Here is a 10,890-nt window from a genome sequence, read left to right on the forward strand (position 1 = left end):
TATTAACGAATTCTATTATTGGAAATAATGATGTATTGGCTGAAAAGTACTCTAAAGGTAGTTAAAACATTGGAACAAAGGATGGAAAACTGAAAATATTGTAAGTGTTTACATATAAACTATAGTATATTATTCTCCATATTACTGTCCATAAAAGCTAGACTACATAATATTTTCCCACCAAGATTGTGTAAGAGTTGCCTTTTCTCTACATCCTAACACTTCATTTTTAATCTTCTTTACAGTAATGCTTCTATTATGAATGAGGTAATATCTCCTTCTGGACTTAATTATTTTTTTTCTCTTTTTTTTCTTTTCTTTTTTCTTTTTTTTTTTTTTTGGTTGTCATTCCTTTTTTTTTAATTTTATTTTTATTTTTAGTTACAATTTGTTAACTCTGTGTCCCAGCTGTATCCCGCTCCCTCATTCCCTCCCCCTCCCCAACTCCCTCCCTGGTCTCCTCCCTGCCCCTTTCCAAGTCCACTGATAGGGGAGGACCTCCTCCCCTTTCATTTGACCCTGTTTTATCAGGTATCTTCAAGGCTGGCTGCAAAGTCCTCCTCTGTGGCCTAACAGGACTGCTCCTCCCCTGAGGGGGGGGGGGGAGGACAAAGAGCCTGCTCTTGAGATCCTGTTAGAAATAGTCCTTGTTCCCCTTGCTTTGGAAAACTACTTGGATACTGAGCTACCACGGGCCACATCCCAGCAGAAGTTCTATGTTATATCCATAGATGGTCCTTGGTTGAGTGTCAGTCTCAGAAAAGGCCCTGGGCCCGGATATATTTGTTACTTGTAAGTGGACATGGGTGAAGATGATCAATCCTCATTTAGAAAGACAAATGGGATGTGCATTGAATGTATGACAGGAGTCTACCACAAAAGGCATCTGAAAGACTCTACCTAGCAGTGTTTCAAAGCAGACACTAAGACTCATAACCAAACCATGGCAGAGTGCAGGGAATCATATGAAAGAAGGGGAGTTATTATGATATGGAAAGGATAGGAGCTCTACATGGACTTAATTATTATAAATTTCAATCTTTCATCATATACAACCTGTTGGATATTTTTATGTCGTTGTTTGAGAAATGTATACTGAGACTCTTTGCTCATTTTTAAGTGGGTCATTTTTTATTAAATTAATTTACTCTTGATTTTGGAAGTTTACAATTCATAAAAGATACAGTTTGAAAATATTTTCTTACATTTCATAGATTGCATCTTCTATCAAGTGATTTTTCCATATGCTGCACGGAAACTTTTAAATTTATTATAGTTTTATCTGTCTATTTTTCTTTTGTTGTCTATGGTTTTGGTACCATATCCCCAAATTCTTGCCCAGGCCAATGCCATGAGGCTTTTGTCCTACATTTTATTCTAGTAGCTGTATGGTTTGGAGGATTTTACACTTAATCTTGTATTAGTAGCCTTTATTAAGGAAGGAAGAGTTTATTTTGGCATTTGTGTCTAGAGGATTGGTTTATAATGGGGAGGCTTGGTAGCTGGTGGCCAAATGAGGAAGTTGAGAGAGCGTAGCTTCAGCTTTAAGCTAACTAGATGTTGAGTGAAGCTATGAACCTTCAAAGCCTTCCCCCAATGTACCTTCTCCACCAAGACCCCACCTCCTAAAGGTTGCAGGACCTTCCTAAAAAGCACCACCAATCATGTATCAAAGGCCTAAATATGTGAGCTTGTGAGAGACATTTCTCATTCACATCACCACAGTGTGCAATCCATTTTGAGTTGGTTTTGCATACCATACAAGACATGTGGCCAATTTAACTTCTATGACTGTACACCATGCATGTGTCTGGTGCCCCAAACAACCAGAAGAGAACATAGAATGCCAAGAACTGAAATGAAAGACAGTCATGGACTGCCATATAGTCACTAGTAATTAAGACTGCGTCCTCTGGGATAACAGCTTTAATTGCTTAGTGCTGTAAACTGATGAGATTTCTCTCAAGCACAGGAATATACTTATCTTGTAGAAGAACTAGGTTGGTACCCAGGACAAACATCAAGTAGCTCACAATCACCTGTAACTCTTGCTCCAAAGCATCTGATGCATTCCTTCTTGACATGTGTCTGTTACTTCTGAATAATTCAACAAAGAAAGCTGCATTAATTTTGCATTTTCAAAATAATCTGGGGAATTTAGAAATGATTTTTTTTAATCTCCTTAAGAAGTGGCAAAAAGATACTCTTAAAATATGGGCCCTAAAAAGACTTAACCATTTATTGGCTCCATGAAAGCTAAGATGGGATGCTGTATATTTAGATAATTTTGAGGCTTTTATGTGAACCGCTAGGTCTTATCTTCATTGGTTTATACATGAGAACAAACTCATCAGAGTTCATTTTTTTTTGCCTTCATGACTTTTGGTCACTTGGAAATATTCCATAAAATTTCAGGTCAGAAATATAACATAAGAACTATTAGAATACAAATATAAGAAAGAGCTAAATTGGCCTAGTGGTGGTGGTGCATGCCTTTAATCCAAGCACTAGGGATGCAGAGGCAGGTGAGGCTATAGAGAGACTTTCAGGATAGTCAAGGCTACACAGAGAAACACTGCCTCAAAACAACAACAACAACAAAAAGAGCTAAGAACCTATAAAACCTAGATATTAATGAGGATAATACTCCAGTATTGCTTTATTTTTCTCACATCAATATTTTCTTGTTTTAAGAACTAGGCTTGTGGTTAAAGAGCCTTGATCACATCTCCCTGGCAAGGTGGCCTAGTTAGGCCACAGAAAAAGTGGATTCAGACAGTCCTGATGAGACCTGATAGGCTAAAGTCAGAGAGAAGAGGAGGAGGACTTCCCCTATCAGTAGATTAAAGGAATGGTATTAGGGGGGAAGGAGGGAGGGTAGGAATGGGAGGAGATTAGGGAATGGGCTACAGCTGGGATACAAAGTGAAGAAATAATAATAAACAATTATGCTTGTTTTTAATTTTTTAATCTGAAACAAGTCATTAGAGAATTTGAAATCATCTTTGATTTGCGAAGGATTCGGGAACTGAGAGATCAAAGCTTGTCAACCTGCTATAAGGGCTGGTATTTCTACAGTGTCATGGTATTTGTACAGCTTTCTGCTTACAAGAACACAGTTTTGAACAGCACCAAATTTGCACTTGTTTTAGTTTTCATTAGTTACTTTGATGAAACACACTGATCAAACACAACTTTGGAAAAAAGGGGATTTGTTTGGCTTAAAGGTTTTGTTGCATCATTAAAATAACTTAGGGAAGGAACTTAAGCAGAAACTTGAAGGAAGAAGAAATCATGTGGGAATGCATGATGATAACACTGATTGACATGCCCATATGTGAATAGAAATAATTTCTGTTGCATTCCATTTACAATTTTTCTTTTTCTTTCTTTTTTTTCTGTTTTAAATGTTTTATTTTCAAAATAACCTCTTCCAATTATGTTTTGGTATCTTATGCAGTAGTCTCACTTTAAGATGAAATAGTTGATCACAGCCTAATTTAAAAGTTCCTTTAAAAATAGACTGTCAGAAATCTATTTTTTCTACTGAAGAAATAGAAAAGATGAGTGAAAATAATAAGATTAATGGTAAATACTATATTAAGCCACTAATGTTTAAATAGATTAAATACCCACCAGCATGACTCTGGCTTAGTGTGATTTAGGGCCTTGTGATTTTAACTTGCTATCTCATTCTTCCTACACATAATCCTTTTCAGCATCTCAGAAAGCATGCCACAATTGGATGAAGACTGTAGTTTAGGAAATAAGGTGTGCTTAGTATGCCCATGGTCCTGGATTCAATTTTTGGTACTACAAAAGGAATTGGGAATGGAGAAGAGGCAATTGCCACATTATAGCAAGTAGAACAAACTAGATTTCTTCCTGTGGTGTTAGCGTACTTTTTAGCTTTATTTTATTTTGTGTCTTAATCATCTTCCTAATCTCTCCACCTCAATTCTTCCCAAAATCCCAATAATGAATAGGAGAGAAAGGAGGCTAATGAAGAGGGGGGCCGAATTCTCTTTAGCAATTTTGTGTTGGTCAGTGTTCCCTGGTTCCTTGTGGAAAGTCCAGTCTTTGTTTCTGTATATCTCCAATTTCTTCCCATCAAACTGCATCAATATCAATGAGGAGCAGCGGAAGGGTGTGTGTGTGTGGGGGGGGTATGGAGCACCACCAACCTTCTTTCTTGGAACCTCCTTTCTCTCTCTGGGCTTTGGCCTTATTCTCTCTCTAGTGCCCTAAGATTTAAACTATCTGCAACTGGCAAAGAGTCCCTCTTAGAGCCTGCATGAGTCAAATATTTTACTGCTGTGGACTATCTGAATCATTCCCACATCCCACACCTGAGAGTAAAACAAAAACATGTTTATATCCAGAACAGTTTGGGGTATGTTGATAAGAGACCACCTATTAGAAGACTGTGATTCTATCTGTGTAAGAAAGTCTAGTGGAAAATAATAGTGAGAAGATTCAAGTGTGGCTGAGGAGATGCACTGAGGTTAAAGGGCAAGTCCTCACTCTTGCAGAGTCATAATCCATTTTTGTCAGTTGAGTTGTTTGTGTTCTTGGCATTTAGTTGTCTTATTTCTTTGTTATTCTATAAAAATAGTCTTCTGTCAGATGTGTATCTGGAAAATACATGTATTTTTTCTATTCTGTAGGCTTCCTTGTCAAATAATAGTTAAGTTATCAGTATAGAAACATTATATTTCATGAAGTTCTGCTTGCTAATTGGTGATCTCATTTCTTGAACAACTAGGTTCCTTAGGACCTCATGGGCCAAAGGGGAGAAAACATATTTCTATTATTTTGCTAAATGGCTATAGTGTCAACTGTTTTGTAAATAAATATCTTGTACCAATAAATTAGTTTTGCTCTCAGATCTTATCAGAGAAGATATATTTGGTGTTGGATGGTGGTTATTGCAGAAATTAAAAACTGGTAAAAATAAAAAGAAAATATATTGAATTCTTAGTTACAGATGGGATATCTATATCACACATTTTTCATCTAAAGGTACAAGGGCTATCAAGAAAGTTAGTGCAGCAATTGCAACAGCTAGAGGTACTTGGTGAATGCTTAAAAACAGTAACTTCTAGATACGAAAGGACTGGTATACTTATGAATTGATAGCATCACTTTTTTCCTGCCCCATGGCTGTGGAGGAGTGAGAGTCAGTTTTCTTCTAAAATATAGTCATTTGGACTACTCAGTCATAGATGGGATATCTTTTATCAAACCTATCTACTCAAGGCACAAGGATTGAAGTATAAGAGGTGGAAAATTAGTGTAAGGGCCAGAGGTGGTATATGACTCTCAGGAAGTAATAACTTTTGGACACAACACGGATGATACTCATATGAACTCACAGAAACTATGACAGCATGCACAAGGCTTTCACAAATTCAACCCAGACAAAACTTCAGAACAGACAAGAGGAATTGGGCGTAAATTCTCACCTCTAACCAATCTATTTGTTATTGATACAAGTTAAGAAAGTAGACATCAGAGTTCTACAGTGGAGTTACACTGGGTGTATCTTCTGCTCTCCATGCTTAATAATTGTTGACTATCACAAAATACATGGCATATATTTATTTTATTTTTTCTGGGACTATTTTTTACTGTTATTTATCACAATTTATTCACCTAGTATACCAGCTGTAGCCCCCTCCTTCATCTCCTTCCAGTCCCATTTCCGTCCCCCTTCTTCTACTAGGCCTCTCTTATAGTCCTCTGATATTGGATGTCCTAGTCCCTTTCTGTCTGAACCTAGCCTATCAGGTCTCATCAGGAATGGCTGTATTATCTTCCTCTGTGGCCTGCCAAGGCTGCACCCCCACCCAGGGGTAGGAGATCAAAGAGCTGGCCACTGAATTCATGTCAGAAACAATCCCTATTCCCATAACCAGGAACTCACTTGGAGACTGAGCTTTTTATGGGCTATATCTGAGCAGATGTGCCTTTCTGTTTTGTCTTGATACTTTTTTGTCTTTTTTAAAAATTGTGCTTATGTTGACTGTTTATCAGGGAAAAGAACATAAAGTTGGTTGAGTAGGAATGTGAGGAAGGTCTTGGAAGAGCTCTAGTAAGGGAAAGAATATGATTAAAAATGTATCATATGAAAAAAAAGCTGATTAAAATTGTGGCCCCTGAGAGTTAATCATGTCTCCAGTGAATGGTCACATCCAATAATATCACGGCAGCACACATTTGATTGAGGGGGTTACAACAAATGGGGTACCTGAAGTTGGGAGAGGGTGGGAGTGTATCTAAGAAAAGTTTCAGGAGGATCTGTTTGAGAGGGCTACCAGTAGAAACTGTCGCACCGGTTTATTCCACAATTCCTTTTTATAGTCAGAGCAAAGCACCTTGATACAAAGAGTAGGTTCATCAAGAAGTCAAACTTGTTGACATCAATTACTTATGTGTGTGATCCTCACACAAAGAAAAGGAAATGGACTTGGCAAAACATCCTGCCTATCCCTGTCTCCATGTGAAGGCCAGGGTGAAAAAAAAAAAAGCAGCTCTCCACAGGGCTACTTATATATATTTTTAAAATTGACCATAACTTAAGAGCTATGGAGCAGAAGATTATGCTTGTCTTAGATTGTCTCTCTTGAAAGCTATATTCTTACCCATCATTGGTAAATGAATTCCATCTTTCATGCCCTGTCTTAGGTTGACTATCCTTCAGAGCGATCCAATCTGTCTTTGGCAACCAACATCCAAGAGGATTGATGCTGGAGTTTAATATTATGCTGATCAGTTTAATTATCACTGGTAGGAGAAATACTCCTAATAAAAGTAATAAGCCAAGTCCTATAATGCTCCACAAAAGTGACTTAAAAGATGACCCCTTATGAAAATACCAAGCCTTAGAAACATTCACAGGAACCATGATAAAAGGCTGTTGAACAACAAGAAGTTCTTGTCGACTTGAAAACTTAGATATATTGTTTTAGTTTACATTGATGGCACAAATATAAAAGTTTGAATCTTGTATAAAAATGTTAATACTTCCAAACAAAACATAAGAGAATTTACACAGGCAATTAGAGAGCCTCCCAAGACTGTCTGTGGCAAGCTTCCAAATACAGGTCTGCTGAAATCTAGAATCAGATAACCAAAGTCCTATTGTCAGTACTTTTTGAGATTTATCCTGATTACCAATCAAGTCTACTCACATTGTATCTAAAAGATTCTCTGCACAACATCTTCTCCCAGGAGTAGAATGAAACAAAGTTAGGTCAGAATCATAAGCCCATTACAGCTCTCTGTTTACCCTCAGGACAGAATTCTTTGTCAGCAACAGGAACCATCCTCCATCTGGGGACAATCTCCTGCAAATCACACCAACCTTTCTGGGATCCATCTGGCTCCTTTGGCTTCCTGCTGAAAAACAAGCATGCCTTCTTCCCAATATTAATACAGGGTTGGGGCCCTGCCATACTCTAGTAATTGGATCTCTTCCTTTCACTTTGGAATAATTATGTTTGGTATTAGGGTACCACAATTGATAAGCAACAGAATGACCTTGTATATCCACATTCAAAATATTTTAAATAAAGAGAGCATGATTAAGATAATTCTGTGGTGTTGGCCTTTTTTATTTTTTTGCAGTTAATTCTTAAGAAATCCATGGCACTCTCTACAATTCCTTGAGTATTATATAGAATACCTGTTTTATGTACACAAAAACTCAGAAAAGCTTGACTAATATATGAAGGACCACTATCAATCTTTATAATGGAAGGAATACCAATTGTAGAAAAACATTTCAAGCAATGACTTTTTATGTGTTTGGTGGCTTCTCCTACTAAGGAATTTGCCATGATAAATCCTAAATGTATCAATTGTTACATGAACATATTTTAGATTTCCAAATTCTGGGATATGAGTTATGTCCATTTGCCACAAACAATTGCAAGTCAATCCTCTAGGATTGACATCATATTGAGGCACATTAAAATGTTCATAACAAGAAGAATATAATCTTATAATTTGTTGGCCAGCTTCTCTGGTAATATGAAATTGCTTTCTTGAGCTCTGGCTATTTTGATGATGTAAGGCATGAGACTGTTGAGCCAATTCTTATTGAGTTACTCCAACCAAGCATGTGGTTTGATCTGCTAAATCATTCCCTAAAGTTAGAGGTCCAGGAAGTCCTGAATGAGATGCTGAAGAAGCTCTAATATAGCCTATATAACAATGGCTCTGGACACTTTGTTTTATCTCTCTAAATAGATCTTGTATTTGTTTATTAGCTGTCTCAACATATGTTACAGTCTCTAAGACTTGCAAAGCCTTAACAATATAATGGCTATCAGTGCACAATTTGAAAGAGGTAGAAGCCATATTTTTAAAGACTGAAGCTGCAGCTCATGATTCTATAACTTGATCTGAGGCTGTTAATGTTTTTGAAACAAACGTTTGTCCCTGCACTACGTATACATATAGTTTTTCCTTTTGAAGATTAATCTGTGAATACTGTTGGAACTTGAGGTAATGGGTCTTGTTTAATTATGTTAGGAAATACAAAAACATGCTTATTGACAAACTGAAGTAATTTATCTTTTGGATAATGATTGTCAACATGTCCTAAATAATGAGCAAAGCCATGGCCCAACAATCTTCATTTTAAAATAACCAGTCTACTTGTTGTTTGGTGAAAGGAACTCCAATTAAGGAAGGCTCTCTACCAAGATAATTGTGAGATTCTATGTGAACCGTTTGAACTAAACTAGCCACTGTTTTATAACATAGTGTTAGAACTTGCGGGGGGGGGGGGGTTAAGATGGTGACTAGGACCCACAATTTCTGAACTGTGAAAGAGCTGAATGCCTGAGTTGATGAGTCGAAAGACTTATGAAGCCAGGGCAATGACAGTGAGGCTTTTTAAATGACAGGGAACATTGCACGAGGTTAGAACTTTGGTCTCAGGGCACACGTGGACTTGTTTGGGGAAGGAGAGAAACAATCCTTTGATTTCCTGGCACTCCCTTTTTTTGGGACAACCTTCCTCCTTGGCATAGCCAACTCACTGAGATCCTCAGCTCAGACTTAACTGACTGGGCTCTGCAGCCAGCGGATGAGGCAGAGTTCCTAGCCCCTTAGCAGTAACTGCCGGCTCTACTGGTCTTGGAGTCCCAGACCCGCGGCACCATCCTCCCAGGTTCCCAGGTATGCTAGCCGCCATACTGGCTCCTCAGGGTCATTCAGCCACTGACTGAACGGCATGCCCAAACCCTCAGTGACAGATAATTCGCTATATACCCACCAAAGCCCAGCAAATCTGTCATACAAGCTAGGCACACCAGGTGCTAGGCCTTCCAGGCCTGAAGAGCACAACGGAGGGCCCCCAGGATTTCCCAGAAGGCATCTGGACCGGCATCCCAGTCTGCAGCTGCAGTTGGACTTCCTAACCTGGCAGCTGCAGCAACACTGAGCTGGCTGAGCACTTCAGTCCTCCTGAATAAGACCAAGCAGGGCCAAACCAAAGAGTAGAGAGCCTGGATACCCCATCTCTGCCAATGTGACCTGCTTGAGAGTGAGTGTGCCCTTGAGTGTCTGCAGAGCCCCAGATCCAGGGTCCTTCTAAAGTAGAAGCCAGGCATTGGACCCCTCTCACCCACATACCCACTGTGGGAAACAGAGGGTGACTGGGGACATATAAGCCCCTGATCTGCGGGTCCAACTGAGGAGTTAAGGTAGTTAATGACTAAAATTGTGCAGCAACCATCATCAGCGCTTACTAAATATACAGTGCATACACAAGTAACCACCTAGAAACCTGCAAGGCAGAGCCACTCCCACACACTCAAGGATTCAAAATTCTCTATTACGCTGCCCTCGAGGCACACTTCCATGCACAGTTGCATGCACATGCACACACACACACACACACACACACACACGCACGCACCCGTGCGCGCTCTCCTGCGCCTGCATTTGCCCTTCTGCGCCCACGTATTTTCCTCCCACAGGTACAGATAGTGGACCAACTAAAACAATAAGGCCACAGGACCTCTCTCATGTTCCTGAAGAACTCTCCAGATGCCAGAGAGAGACAGTACCAGTCTGAACTGCAGAATCCAGAAACAAACAGGGAAGGTTTCAGATAAGCCAATGGCCAGGGGTAGGCGAGAGAATATATGCAACATAAATCAGGACATCATGACTTCACCAGCAACCCTCAAAACTGAAGGATTCTCCAATTCATCAGAAGCACATGAAAATTACTTTAAAGCTATCTTACCCAATTATTTGAGGTTCATAAAGAGGAAACAAACAATTCTCTCAGAGCAATAGCCATGCAAATTCAGACAGTTAGAGAGGACATGAACAAATCTATCAAAGATTTAGCCAGTCAATTGAAGACAAATAAAGAGGAAATGGAAAAAATTCTTAAAGAAACACAGGCAAAGATAGCCAAACAAATAGAGGCACAAGTAGAGATACCATTAGTGGCATAAAGAGACAAAATGAATAAAAAAATAGAGACAATCGTAGAGAGACATGAACTTACATTAAAACAGATAAAGGAAATGGTGCAAGGCATGAAAACAGAATGAGAAACAATGAAGAAAACATAAACTGAGAAAAACCTGGAGCTGGAGAACTTAGAGAAAAGATCAGGAACCACAAAGGTAAGCATAACCAACAAAATACAAGAGATGGAAGAGAGACTCTCTGGAGCTGAAGACACACTTGCAGAAATTTATGCTTCTGTCAAAGAGAAAGTAAAATCAGAAAAATCCCAAACACAAAATATCTAAGAACACCATGAAAATATCAAGGACACCATGAAAAGATGAAATCTAAGAATAATTGGAATTGATGAAAAAGAAGACTCCAGGCTCCAAGGTCCAGAAAATATTTTCA

The 10,890-nt window shown here is 38.8% G+C and overlaps 1 pseudogene; it reads right to left on the bottom strand.

Annotated features, from left to right (window-relative positions):
• The window catches only part of LOC129674863 (ATP synthase F(0) complex subunit B1, mitochondrial-like), a 150,851-nt pseudogene extending 141,646 nt beyond the window's left edge, over positions 1-9,205 (bottom strand).
• Between the last annotated feature and the right edge of the window lie 1,685 nt (positions 9,206-10,890).

Source organism: Psammomys obesus, unplaced genomic scaffold (genome assembly GCF_907164565.1).
Source record: "Psammomys obesus unplaced genomic scaffold, mPsaObe1.curated_primary_1811, whole genome shotgun sequence".
In the NCBI taxonomy this organism is placed as follows: Eukaryota; Metazoa; Chordata; class Mammalia; order Rodentia; family Muridae; genus Psammomys; species Psammomys obesus.